The sequence below is a fragment of the Schistocerca americana genome, chromosome 4, assembly GCF_021461395.2.
Source record: "Schistocerca americana isolate TAMUIC-IGC-003095 chromosome 4, iqSchAmer2.1, whole genome shotgun sequence".
In the NCBI taxonomy this organism is placed as follows: Eukaryota; Metazoa; Arthropoda; class Insecta; order Orthoptera; family Acrididae; genus Schistocerca; species Schistocerca americana.
In genome coordinates, this window is record NC_060122.1 from 417,819,999 (window position 1) to 417,834,504 (window position 14,506).

The window sequence follows — 14,506 nt, forward strand, 5'->3', positions numbered from 1 at the left end:
ATTCCACTTCACATCGCTCCGTACGCATACTCCCAGATATTTTACAGAAGTAACTGCTACCAGTGTTTGTTCCGCTATCATACAATGAAGGATCCTTTTTTCTATGTATTTGCAATACATTACATTTGTCTATGTTGAGGGTCAGTTGCGAATCCCTGCACCAAGCGTCTATCCGCTGCAGATCTTCCTGCATTTCGCTGCAATTTTCTAATGCTGCAACTTATCTGTATACAACAGCATCATCCGCGAAAAGCCGCATGGAACTTCCGACACTATCTCTGTAGTATGTCAAATATTCACAGATATAACAAATAATTTTAAACACAACGTAGAAGGAACTACAAAGATTAATGTGTTGAAAACATACCAGTAAGGTCCTAATCGATTTTTATTTATAATTCGAGACCACTTTCGATTAAATAACGATCCACAGACCAACTATTCAGGCGGAAAGACGCAATGTAGCAATGAAAAAATGATTCTTATACTAGACGACTGTTGACGAGAAATGGTGACGTTACGTTAACATAAGGAAAAGACAGGAATATCTGAGCCTAAGCAAAGCAGCAACTCCCCGTACAAAGACCTCCGCGCATCCGCAAGAGATAGTATTATGCATGTGGTGGAACAGCAACGGTGTACTGAACTACGAATTGCTTCCTCAAGGTGTAACCATCACTGCTGACATTTATTATCAACAGCTGAGACGTCCTGCAGACGAAATTCGAGAACAATGACCAGCAAGACTGCTTGAAGCGATAGTACCCCGCGACAACGTCCGCCCGCATTCTGCTCGACTGACAAAAAACACTGTAAAAGAGTTGATTTGGAAAGTCATTCCGCACCTACCTTATTCACCTGATCTTGCACCCTCAGCTTCTCACTTTTCCGCTCGCTATCGAACAACCCTCAGGGAACTTCCTTTCCGGACGAAAATGCCCTCAAAACACGAATCCACGAATTCTTTGACTCAAAAATTTGTGATTTCTACAGTTGAGAGATCAAAAAGTTACCCCAGCCTAGGCTGACTGTTGTAAATAGTGAAGGAGAAAGGATTATTGAATATATTATTGATGACTAAAGTCTCTGTCATCTGTAGTGTTCATTAAACGTATGGAAAAACGCTACGAACTTATGCATGAACCGAAGGAATAGTTGCCGAGGGGTGATCCACATAACCAAACTGGAGCCTACATACATCTACATCTACATTTATACTCCGCAAGCCATCCAACGGTGTGTGGCGGAGGGCACTTCACGTGCCACTGTCATTACCTCCCTTTCCTGTTCCAGCCGCATATGGATCGCGGGAAGAACGACTGCTGGAATGCCTCCGTGCGCGCTCGAATCTCTCTAATTTTACATTCGTGATCTCCTCGGGATGTATAAGTAAGCGGAAGTAATATTTTCGATACCTCATCCAGAAACGCAGCACCCTCTCGAAACCTGGACAGCAAGCTACACCGAGATGCAGTGCGCCTCTCTTGCACAGTCTGCCACTTGAGTTTGCTAAACATCTCCGTAACGCTATTACGCTTACCAAATAACCCTGTGACGAAACGCTCCGCTCTTCTTTGGATCTTCTGTCTCTCCTCTGTCAACCTGATCTGGTACGGATCCCACACTGATGAGCAATACTCAAGTATAGGTCGATCAAGTGTCTTGTAGGCTACCTCCTTTGTTGATGGACTACATTTTCCAAGGACTCTCCCAATGAATCTCAACCTGGCACCCTCCTTACCAACAATTAATTTTATATGATCATTCCACTTCAAATCGTTCCGCACGCATACCCCCAGATATTTTACAGAAGTAACTGCTACCAATGTTTGTTCCGCTATCACATAGTCATACAATAAAGGATCCTTCTTTCTATGTATTCGCAATACATTACATTTGTCTATGTTAAGGGTCATTTGCCACTCCCTGCACCAAGTGCCTATCCGTTGCAGATCTTCCTGCATTGCGATGCAATTTTCTAATGCTGCCACTTCTCTGTATACTACAGCATCATCCGCGAAAAGCCGCATGGAACTTCCGACACTATCTACTAGGTCATTTATATATATTGTGAAAAACAATGGGCTCATAACACTCCCCTGTGGCACGCCAGAAGTTACTTTAACGTCTGTAGACGTCTCTCCATTGAGAACAACATGCTGTGTTCTGTTTGCTAAAAACTCTTCAATCCAGCCACACAGCTGGTCTGATATTCCGTAGGCTCTAACTTTGTTTATCAGGCGATAGTGCGGAACTGTATCGAAAGCCTTCCGGAAGTCAAGGAAAATGGATTCTACCTGGGAGCCTGTATCTAATATTTTCTGGGTCTCATGAACAAATAAAGCGAGTTGTGTCTCACACGATCGCTGTTTCCGGAATGCATATTGATGTACAATTACTCGTACATATATTTCTGAAGAGCATAAGATGAAACATGTAGAGGGTATTTATAGAGTGCTTTAAAATGTCCCTTATGAACCTCTATACCTTGTAGAGTGGAGTGAGTAGACAGTATTTTGAACTGGAACCCATGTTCGGAAATGTGCCGCTCGCATGCTACAGACGTCTGAAAGTATGTTTTCTAGGTAGGTGTACAACAGGGTAGACACGGTGGAAGTTGAGTGTGCGGGTGCTTACGTCGGATCAGCTGATGTTATGTGGTTGGAGCCTCATCCGCCTGTCTGTGAGTCTTTCACATTTGCAGAATACATAGGCGTGATCCTTCTGCACGGGGAAGCTCATGGTAGCGGAAGAACTACTTGTCGCCTTTACCAAGATCCCTATCCGCAACATCCGACTCCATCGCATACCCTTTTCGCTACACATACGCAACGTTTCGAGAAAGTGGTAGCTTCACCGTCAGCAATCGTGACTGTGGTGCTCCAAAGAGACGCCGCACGCCCAGATAGGAACAGGCAGTGCTGCCTCACGTTGAAAGGAACCTGCCAAAGAGTACACCAGTACGATTTCATTGGTCATTAATGAGTGGAGCTGTAAAATAAGTAACGTTGTGGATCACGACTAATAAATTGCTTGTAAAAGTGGTAGCGTTACCAGCATATTTTCAAATGGTTGTAGCAGAGAAACGGTGAATTTCTGGTCATAGGTACTCCAATTCAAAATGTTATCTCCTGAATCCCCTCTATAAGTTCTAGCAGGTAGTAAGAGGAATTTTAGACCACGATTAAGAATGAACAAATTATTTTTCTTATGTTTTAAATGGTAACATATGAAGTATGTTGTACGATGATATAATCATGGAGTATTTCTATCGAAGTTATATGGTCCACGTTAGAGAAAAGCTTAATGTATATGTAACAGGAATGTATAGCTGCTAGTGATAAGAAATAAAATTTTCATATAGGCTCAGTCGTAAGAACAAAAGTTAGCAGACTTCGTTTAATTGGTAGAAAATTAGGAAGATTCAATAAGCCTGCGAACGAGCTTAAAAAACGCTCTTACGGCCCATCCCGTCTGTGGGAACCATATCTCATAGAACTGAAAGGTAATATTCAATTTTTACATATAAAGGGCAAAACGAATGGCTACAAATTTGCTTGTCCCATGGCCGGAAAATCTGAACTGGTAGTCGCTGGCATACAAAACCCAAATGTCTGTAAAAGTCTAGCTACGAAGTTTCAGGAACTATTTTTAAGTGCGGAGTCTAGAAATATAGTACTGCCCCAATTACTCCCATATGTATCCCGGAAGCAAGGTTAAACTTAAGACACTTCATACGTAAACGGAATACGAAGAAACTCTAGTGGTTACTACAGGGTTGGACAAACAGAAGTGGCCTGAAGAACAGAGTTCCAGGGTACGAAGAAACATGGAGGAAAGGAAATACACTACTAACGTGACTATAGCGGATGTAGAAAGTGAGCGCTATTTATCTCTTGGCACTTTTGGGTCATGGTCTGAAAGTTTCTGAAGCTGGATAGAAGCTGGACTGATTTAATTGCAGCATCCTCATCCGAAATATTCTGCTGCAGTTCTTGAAGACTATGAGGGTTGTTGCGGTACGCCCTCGAGTGGACGGATCCCCAGACAAAGTAATCGCTCACTGACACACCATGTGACCTCTACGAGCAGAGTGACTTCTGCTAACAACTCTGTGAGGCGTGAAGATCGTGTAAATGTGCCTCAGGCTCCGGCTGGCTCGTTACCCCATGCTGTTGCAAGTAACTGCAGGTCTTTTGCTCCGCCGGGCCACTTTCATTTGCCCTACCTTGTAGAATGGGAGGTACCCCCTGCCATACACTTCACAGGCGCTTGCACAGGCTAAATGTAGATGTAGATGTCCTTCATGTTGACACAATCGTCAGTTACTCTAGAGATGGAAAGGGCGGTGAAGGGGAGTGGCAGGGGTGCGGGGGTGGGGGGGGGGGCGAAATCTGTGTGCCACTTCTCTGTGAATCGTGTAAACTTTGTTACGTGTATTGTCGTAATTCAACTCTTTGTGCATCGTATTGCGTGACGTGTAGATTGGGGATCTGCCCAGTGTGTGATTTAACCACTTGAGCATAGCTTTTATTGTGTATGACATTGACCTTTTGTAAGTTCTAAGAGATGGTCTGATTATTGCAGTGACTGAAACGTCGTAGTATTATGTGACATCGCTTTTTTTTAAAACATTCTGAACTTTGCCGATGATATCGTAAATTTGTCAGAGGCAGCAAAGGACTTGGAAGAGCAGCTGAACGGAATGCACATTGTCTTCAAAGGCGGATATAAGGTGAAAATCAACAAAAACAAAAGAAAGATAATGGAAGGTAGACGAAATAAGTCAGGCGATGCTAACGGAATTAAATTAGGAGACGAGACACTTAAAGTAGTACAAGTGTTTAGCTATTTGGGCAGCATGATACCGTAGTAGAGGGGACATAAAACGTAGACTGTCAATGGCAAGAAAAGAATTTATGAAGAAGAGAAATTTGTTAACATCGAATTAAGATTTAAGTGTTAGGAAGACTGTTCTGAAAGTATTTGGTTGGTTGGTTGTTTGGGGGAAGAGACCAAACAGCGAGGTCATCGGTCTCATAGGATTAGGGAAGGATGGGGATGGAAGTCGGCCGTGCCCTTTCAAAGGAACCATCCCGACATTTGCCTGGAGCGGTTTAGGGAAATCACGGAAAACCTAACTCAGGATGGCCGGACGCGGGATTGAACGGTCGTCCTTCCGAATGCGAGTCCAGTGTGCTATCCACTGCGCCACCTCGCTCGGTGTGAAAGTATTTCGCTGGAGTATAGCCTTGTATAAAAAAGAAACATGGATGATGAACAATTAAGGCAAAAGAAAAGCTTTCTAAACATGGTGCTACAGCAAAATGTTGAAGATTAAATGGGTAGATCACCTATCTATTGCGGAAGTAATAAATATAATTGGGGAGACAAGAAATTTGTGGCACAACTTGACCAAAAGAAGGAAACGATTGATAGGACACACTCTGAGACGTCAATGGATCATTGATTTAGTAGTGGAGGGAATTGTGGAGAGTAAAAATCGTCGAAGGAGACCAAGACAAGAGTACGATAAGCAAATTCAAAAGGATGTAGGATACGCTAGTTAGGAATGGCTCAAATGGCTCTGAGCACTATGGGACTTAACTGCTGAGGTCATCAGTCCCCTAGATCTTAGAACTACTTAAACCTAACTAACCTAAGGACATCACACACATCCATGCCCGAGGCAGGATTCGAACCTGCGACCGTAGCGGTCACGCGGTTCCAGACTGTAGCGCCTAGAACCACTCGGCCACTCCGGCCGGCGATAGTTAGGAGATGAAGAGGCTCACACAGGATAGGGTAGAATGGAGAGCTGCATCAAATCAGTCTTCGGACAGACCACAGCAACAACAGGCAGCTTCATACGCAAAAATAGCCTTAAAACCACACTCCGCTTGGTCGCTGTGCTATGTCCACGGTTGTTAGTCTCTGCGTGGATTTAATCTGTCTTGACTCACCACCCAACTAGTGCACTGAGTGTTAAGAACCATACAAACAAGTACTTTCAATATTCAAAGGAAAAGACACGCACATCCAACATAAAGGTGACGACGTATCTCGGGGTCTACGGTGTGTTACCGACCGGTCGTTCACACGTCCATTGACACAATTTTCCTGGGCCGGCCAGACGGTGCGTTTGAAGTCTTTTTGTGATCAGACAGACGCGGGGTCAGCCGGCGTCCGGGTCGTACGTGTGTCGCCCCGTCAGGCCGCACCGTGAGCTTCCCCCCGTGTCTCCCCCACTACGTCTGTCCGCTTCTGGCCCCGCGCGCTGCCACCGCCGCCACTACGAGCGTGTAATTGCCCGTGGGACGGCGCCGAGGAATGCTGGGGTCGCTCGCGTCGCAGTCTTCCACCGCCAACTGGGGACAATTAGGTCAACAGGCGGCTGCCCCGCCGCTGCCACTGACGGCAAGACGCGGAGGTCCTGGTCCGTTCTATCCGCCACTTCTCTCCTCCCGTGAGGTGTTGCGACCATGTCACACACAGATTGCGACAACAGTGTCTGGACACCTATTATAGGACTTTAACGTTGGATGTGATCAGCCTTCGAATTTATGACGAACACTTTCAAATGATGTGCCTGAACTTCAGTGGAGGAATGGCAACGTCAAGAACCGAAATCAGGGAAGGTACTGTTGGTAGATGCTGGGGCTCTGGAGCGACGTCAACTTTTTTTTATGTCTTTCTGGTTGCTTTGCTGCGACCCGCCACGAATTACTCTCCTATGCCAACCTCTCCATCTCAGACTATCATTTGCAACCTGCATCCTCAATTATTTGCTGGACGCATTCCAGTCTCTGTCTTCTTCTACAGACTTTGCCCTCTACAGTTCCTTCTAGTACCATTCACTGGTGTCTTAACAGATGTCCTATCCTCCTGTCCCTTCTTCATGACACTGTTTCCCACATATTCCTTTCCTCTCCGATGCGGCGCAGAACATCCTCATTCTTTACCTTATCAGTTCGTCTGAATTTCTGTATTTCTCTGCAGCACCACATCTCAAATGCTTCGGTTCTCTCCTGTTACGGTTCCCCACTGTCCATTTTTCACTACTATTCAATGTTGTGCTCGAGACATAGTCTCAGAAAATTCTTTCGCAAATTAAGGCTTCTGTTTGATACTAATAGACTTCTTTCGACCCTTTTTGCTAGTGCTAGTCTGTTTTTGATATCCTCCTTGCTCCATCTGTCATTGGTTATTTCGCTGCTTAGGAAACAGATATCCTCAACTTCATCTACTTCGTGCTCTTCGATCCTAATTTTAGGTTTCTCGTTGTTCTCACTTCCGCTACTTATTGGTTTCATCTTTCTTCGATTTACTCTCAGTTCATATTCCGTACTCATTAGACCATTCCACTCAGCAGATCCTGTAACTCTTCTTACTCAGGACAGCAATGTCATAAGCGAATAATATAATTGATATCCTTTCACCTTGAATTTTAAGCCAACTCTTGAACCTGTCTTTAATTTCCATCACTGTTTGTTGGATATACGGCCGGCCGCGGTGGCCGTGCGGTTCTAGGCGCTTCAGTCCGGAACCGCGAGACTGTTACGGTCGCAGGTTCCAATTCTGCCTCGGGCATGGATGTGTGTGATGTCCTTAGGTTAGTTAGGTTTAAGTAGTTCTAAGTTCTAGGGGACTGAAGCCCTCAGATGTTAAGTCCCATAGTGCTCAGAGCCATTTGAACCACTTTTTCTTGTACACATTGTATATTATCCGTCTTTCCCTATACATTACTCCTACTTTCGACGTTGTAACTCTTGCCAAAGGTGTTCCGCTACGTTTAGGTTGATATTCTTGGCAACCTACTCAGTTTCAGGAATATTGTCGTTCACAAACCATTGTGTCACAGATGCCCCTTATGCCACGGTGCAGTGTCACGTCGATTAAAAGAATCATTATCTCTGAAGTGTTCCCTTTTAGTATGCAGTACGCAAAAATGTGCTCGGAAGAGTCTTATTTCATATTGTTCCCATCTTCCGGCCGAAAGAGGGAAGCATAGCGTTTGGTGACGGTTTCAACCGCCAAATCATGATTACTCTGCAGGGGCACATTTGACAATTTTGATCATTCTGGGTGATCACCCCATTTGATGGTACAATGACTGATGATTTTCGCTGATCAGGTCCATCTCATGATACAATGTTTCTTCCCGAATGAATGCTGTCATCCAAGAAGATAGGGCGTATGTCCACACCGCTCACGTCGTTCACGAATGGTTTTGTGAGCACTAAGATGAAGTGTCCCATCTCCCATGGTCACCAAAGTCAGCAGATCTCATTATTATCCCGCGGATTGAGTGTTTGTGATGTCCTCACAATTTCATCATCATCATTCATGACTGTGGCTACATTGGACTGTGAAAAAATTGGACTGTGTAAAATTTGGGGCTTTGTACGGTCGCTGATGACCGTGCAATTGAGCGCCCCACAAGCCGAACATCATCATCATCATCATCATCATCATCATCTCATTATTATTGGCCCTTTGTCGTCTACTTTGGTAAGAAAGGCGTGCGATCGTTATTCACCTCCTTTATCATTGGCTAAGCTTGCCACTGTTCTTCAGGAAGAATGATATAATTCCGTTGATATCCGTACAGAACTTGTATTCGTCCGTTCCAAGACGACTGGTAGCTGTTTTGAATGCCAACTGTTTCGCCACACCATATCAGGCATGGTAATATGTTGCGTTTATTCCATATTTTTGGGATCCTGTGTATGATAGTGTCGCATGCAGAGTGAGCTGAGGTGGTATCCTGTAGCGAAAACAGCCTCTTAGGCAGCTTCCCTTAACTTCATCAGCTTTCGGTAGGGACGAGCTCTGTATACTCGCTTTAAACTTGGGAGAGTGTCCTATGAAATCATCACCGACTCTCCCTTTCAGTGTCCTGAGAGAGTCGACTCGCCTTGCCTAATTAACCGAAAACCCATCACTTGAGTCTATTGTCGGGTACAAATGGACGACAACGAATATTTTGTTCACCTTTATCAGTGGTTTTTAATTCACATTGCTTGTTTTCCTTGTGTATATCAAGAGGGGGGAGGGGGGAAGGGGCTGTGGCTAGTGGACAGGCAATAGGCCATACCCTACCACGAACTTTGTTGAATCCAGGTTAACATGCTAGCCCCCCATGAAGATACGGAATACGGCCAAGAAAAATAAGAAGGTTCTCTTATATCCTGGGGAATATATTGTCACAAAAAATTTTAATATCACTAACAAATATAAAATCATGTCCACCACTGTCACAATCATTTGGGAAATTTTAATCGCCTTACTCTCAATAATTTGCACGACAGGTGGTTGAAATTACAGAGAATCTGAAGGGAAAGTGACGCACAATAGCCTGAGAAATATTATGTAACCAAGAGATTTTCGCGCGACTTACAGCAATGTAAGTCTGATCTGGTGTGTAAACAGCTCAAGGCCAGGGAAGGGACGCCGCAAACAAAGCCCACTTTAATTATCTGGACACAAAGCAGTTTCGAATCGATCTCTCCGCTGTGTCGGCTCTTAATAAACTCGAGGCAAGCTAGCGTTAGTCCGACTCCAACCACGGTAAGAAAAGCAGTTCATGCACAAAATCATGCTGCATTTTTCTTGTTTCGTATTTCTTAGAATAAACGTTTTCCATTTGGAACCTCTTCATCATGTAATTATTTACATTGGAGGCTTAATAATTGGATTCCTATTACCAAAGAGCCCCCAGTTTTAATTATAAGCTGTACTTCCTTTTAAAGAAAAAAAACTATTCAGAAGCCTTCTTACATTATTAAAGAACTTGTAAGAAGTAGACCATAGTGTGGTGAGCAGCGGCGTACATGAATGGTAAATTATACTGAGGCGTCTCTCTTAGATGCTGGTTGCTTACATGTCGTTCACATGTAGTACACTGTAATTAATGATTCCCATAAGAATGAAGCTAGCTGGTACAAAAATCTTTTTTTATCTAATTTTTGCAGCTTATGTTGAAGTAAACTCATAACTCGCTACGAGTTTTACCGGCTCGATTACTTAACGGTTTTAACTGTGGAATAAATTTTTTTTAATGGAAGGATTACTTTCGCTTAGCAATGAGCAAATGATTGTTCTCAGTGACCTTCCAAAACAGTATTAATTTGTTATAAACCCTAAACCCACCCTGTAGCACATCAGGAAATATTTTCCAGTCCTCTGTTATATATTCAACGTTGTCCTTAAAAGTCAGCCACTATGGAGCGTCATGTTAATTCAAGTATTTTTCTTTAATTTGCAGAAATTTAGTTGGATCTAGTAACTAGAAAAATTCTTTCTAGAATACTGCCTACTGATTGCCATGTAATTAAACAATACCAAAGTATATCATTACGGAGCTTGTCATTGTTTATTTCTTCTAGGAAGTGTTTCAACTATCGGTGTATTTTGGTATATGAACTGTTGTTGTGGACAGTTTTACAGCTGCCCGCGTAACACATGTATAATGAAATTACTAGGCGTTTACAGCGACCTAAGGCGACAAGAAGGTTGCATAAACAAGTCGATAAGAGCCGCACTAGGGTAAGACGCGTGACGCATGCAGTTCCTGGACCGATTTGCCTTCAGCACTGCTGTATACTAATAACCGTTGCTAATCTCCGAATTCCACAATTTTTTATCTTAATAAAATTGTCAAAAAAGTACATAAATGAAAGTACAGCATTGTGAAAGGATAAATTTGTGACATTTCCACGTGTTGGCAGAGTGATAACAGTATATTCTTTTCCATCTATAACCACTGGCAACCGCAGCTTGTGGTCTAGCGTTGCTACCACTGGATTAAGGGGTCCCGGATTCGATTCCTGGCTGGGTTAGAGATTTTCTCTGCTCGAGGACTGGGTGTTTGTGTCGTCCTCATCATTCCATCATCATTCGTGAAGGTTGTTAGACTAGAATGTACAGATTGGAAATCTGAGATATACGTCCCGGTCTCCCTATTATCCCTGTTCATCTTCCCCTCCTCATTTCTTTGTCCACCTCCTCCTCCTCCTTCGCTCCTTCTCTCTGATTCACCTCCTACCCCTCTCTCTGTCCATCTTTCCAGGTATTGTATATTTTGTTATCTTTGTGTATAGTTACTGACAAATTAAAGAGAGAGACATTTTCTAAATTCTCTTATTAGACACGTTACGTAATACAGGAACATAGTTGTAATTAAACGAGGTCTTAAGGGAAGTTCGGTCAAGAACATGCATTGCCTAATACCTAGCACTACACATTTTGCTGTGTTGGTTAAACTTGGCGGAGAACTGGTGTTACTTAGTGTAACTTCAATCCAGTGATTCTAAGCAAAAGCATAAGTCCTTGTTACTGATCTAAGACTTTCTCTCTTAGCTTGTTTTATAAACAGGGGAAAATTCTTACACACTTAAATATCGCTCATTTTAACCACTCGCTGCAGTTTAATTTAGTGCAGCAACTATAACAGTAAATGATGGTGCTCCCTTGCCCAAGCCACTGTTTCTCGGTCATCTCTTAGGATCAAACTACTATTTTGTCAACTAGTGAGCTTTCGGGCCAGGATGATCACCACTGCGCAGGGGTATTCAGGCGTGCCTGTGGCTCGATGAGAACAGCAGATAAAACAAAAAAAAATTATTTTAAGTAACGGCAATATGCTCACATGTTTCTAATGTTGTACTATAGCTGACATTTCGTCGTGAGAGATCAGCACATATATTAGAATTTAAAACAATTTTCATTTATTCTTCAGTCTCAGTTGATCATTTTAAATGTATGACAAGTTTCCATCACTCTCGATCATCTTCAGACCTATGTAGTGGCGTCAGCAGCCCTCCCTGTCTGTGTTACAATCTCGTATGAGAGTACTCTGTCACGAAATTCTGACATAGACACGACGGTTTGCTGATGTCACCATATATATCTGTAACTGATCCAGAGAGACCATGTAAAATATCAGTCTTGTGTTGTTACTCTCCTACGACCCACTCGTTGCCTAAGTAGCCTGACTGACTTATTATGTACCAACTGATATGGCGAGTTCTGAGGGTTTAAAATTATTGTTGAAGTTTCCACAACCTCTATTTGGTGCTTTTCGGTCAGTCAGCTACGGAGGGTGAATCTCTGACAAAAGCTGGCCAGTCGTCAGAAAAACTACTTAATAACGGCCGTTGGACGAAGATCCCGAGGTGTGCGACAGCACGCAACACATTCTCCTACTTTTCCGTGCACGGTAACATTTTCTTGTAATTGAGGTGAGATCAGTCGTTCCTTTTACCATCGATTGGGGTGAGTCCGCATGCATAACTCGAATGTGATGTTTAAATGCGGCGACACCGAATGGATAGATATTCCACAGTGAACTAATAAACACATTCAAGTCATTGCTCCGTACATCCTATCTTATGAAATAGTAGGCTTCAACATGTATACGGGGTGTTACAAAAAGGTACGTCCAAACTTTCAGGAAACATTCCTCCTGCACATTTCAGTCGAAGTGTTCGTACGCTTCTCAACTACAGATTCGGTGACCGATGGATTGGTAGAGGCGGACCAATTCCATGGCCTCCACGCTCTCCTGACCTCAACCCTCTTGACTTTCATTTATGGGGACATTTGAAAGCTCTTGTCTACGCAACCCCGGTAGCAAACGTACAGACTCTTCGTGCTCGTATTGTGGACGGCTGTGATACAATACGCCATTCTCCAGGTCTGGATCAGCGCATCAGAGATTCCATGCGACGGAGGGTGGATGCATGTATCGTCGGTAACGGAGGTCATTTTGAACATTTCCTGTAACAAAGTGTTTGAAGTCACGCTGGTACGTTCTGTTGCTGTGTGTTTCCATTCCATGATTAATGTGATTTCCAGAGAAGTAATAAAATGAGCTCTAACATGGAAAGTAAGCGTTTCCGGACGCATGTCCACATAACAAATTTTCTATCTTTGTGTGTGAGGAATGTTTCTTGAAAGTTTGGCCGTACCTTTTTGTAACACCCTGTATAACTATATACAAGTAATCTGAACAACACTATTTAATTACAGAGTAGCGCTGCTATCAGTACCCAACCGACGAGTTCTAGTTCATGTTCATGTTCATGTTCAGATGCATGTTTGTAGTTGTGTTCACTAGCTGTGGTGTCTTTTTGCCCCCTTGCGGTGACAGCTCCCTGCGGTTGTCGTGCCCTGCAGCAAAACACGATGTGAGAAAAGGTCTATTTACCTGCAACTCTAGCTGATATGAATGTAAACAATAACAATAAATGTGTATCTACATACGCTATGTGTATAAATAAATAACATTATAAACAGCGACTGGATGTTGTCTTCTCTGCAGGAGTCAACAAGTATTTTACATCTTCATCGACTACATCTGCGTAGATACTCCGCGAGCCACCGTACAGTGCGTGGTGGAGGGTGCCATGTACACCTACTGCTCGCTCCCTCTCCTGTTCCACTCACAAATAGAGCGAGGAAAAATCAGCTGTCTATATGCCTCTGTGTGAGCCCTAATTTCTCGAATCTTATCTTCTTGGTTTCCTACCACAGTTCTGACATGTTCGTTCGATTTTCTATCGCTTTGCAACATTACGCCCAGACATGTTAGCGACTGTGCCAAGCAGGAAACTAGTAATACTGTACCCGAACATTACAGGTTTGTTCTTTCTACGCATCCGAATTAACCTACATTTATCCATGTTAAGAGCTACGCAATCACGGTTTCATAATGTCAGTTTCCTACAAAGTATGTCAATTTTGTGTTCAACTCCAATGTACTCAAAAAAGCAATGGTGATGGAGAAGGATCAGCTAACGGCTACATGAAAGAAATGTTCAGATATCATTAACGGAACAGATACCAGACAATCTCTGCTCATCACCACAGGATTAAAAAAATATTACACTGATTAAAGAAAATATTACATTCATACTATGGAGAAATATTTCGCCTAGGCTGTTTACTAAATGTTATTCAAAAATTTCCCTGCGTTTAATGAACTGAACAATCCAATTGATCAAACTGCGGTTAGTATTGACGGCAGTTTTGCTGTTAAATGCAAGTTCTTTGGATTGTAATGTTGTGATAGTAGCTAACACCAACAATATTTTGTAGGAAAGAGCACGTGCAAGGTCTGCCACGCAGAGATTTCGGGACTGCAGCCGGCCGTCGTAAACTTCACCCGACGATATTTCTACTGCACACCCGCCAGTCGGGAGGTGAGCCATCGAAGAATGACGAAGATGACTGGCTTGTGTGCAGTCGAAATATTGTCGAGTGAAGTTTACGACGGCCGGCTGCAGTCCCGAAATCTTTGCGGACATTCAATTCACCGGGAAAACTTCGAATTTCATTTGCAAAAAATCGCTGGTGATGAGCTAGATACTGTACAGTTACTACGTTAATGAGAGATAAATATATTTCATGCAATCATTAGTCGATGATCTCCCATGTACATGATTTTCACTCTCAGTCTTATTTGATACTAACAGGGATCATTAGTGAACATGATCGATTTATC

At 43.1% G+C, this 14,506-nt stretch overlaps 1 protein-coding gene across 1 annotated transcript in view; it reads right to left on the reverse strand.

The window, feature by feature from the left end:
- LOC124613141 (nephrin-like) overlaps positions 1-14,506 on the reverse strand; it is an 840,812-nt gene that overhangs the window by 485,256 nt on the left and 341,050 nt on the right. The gene's annotated exons all lie outside the window — the stretch shown is intronic.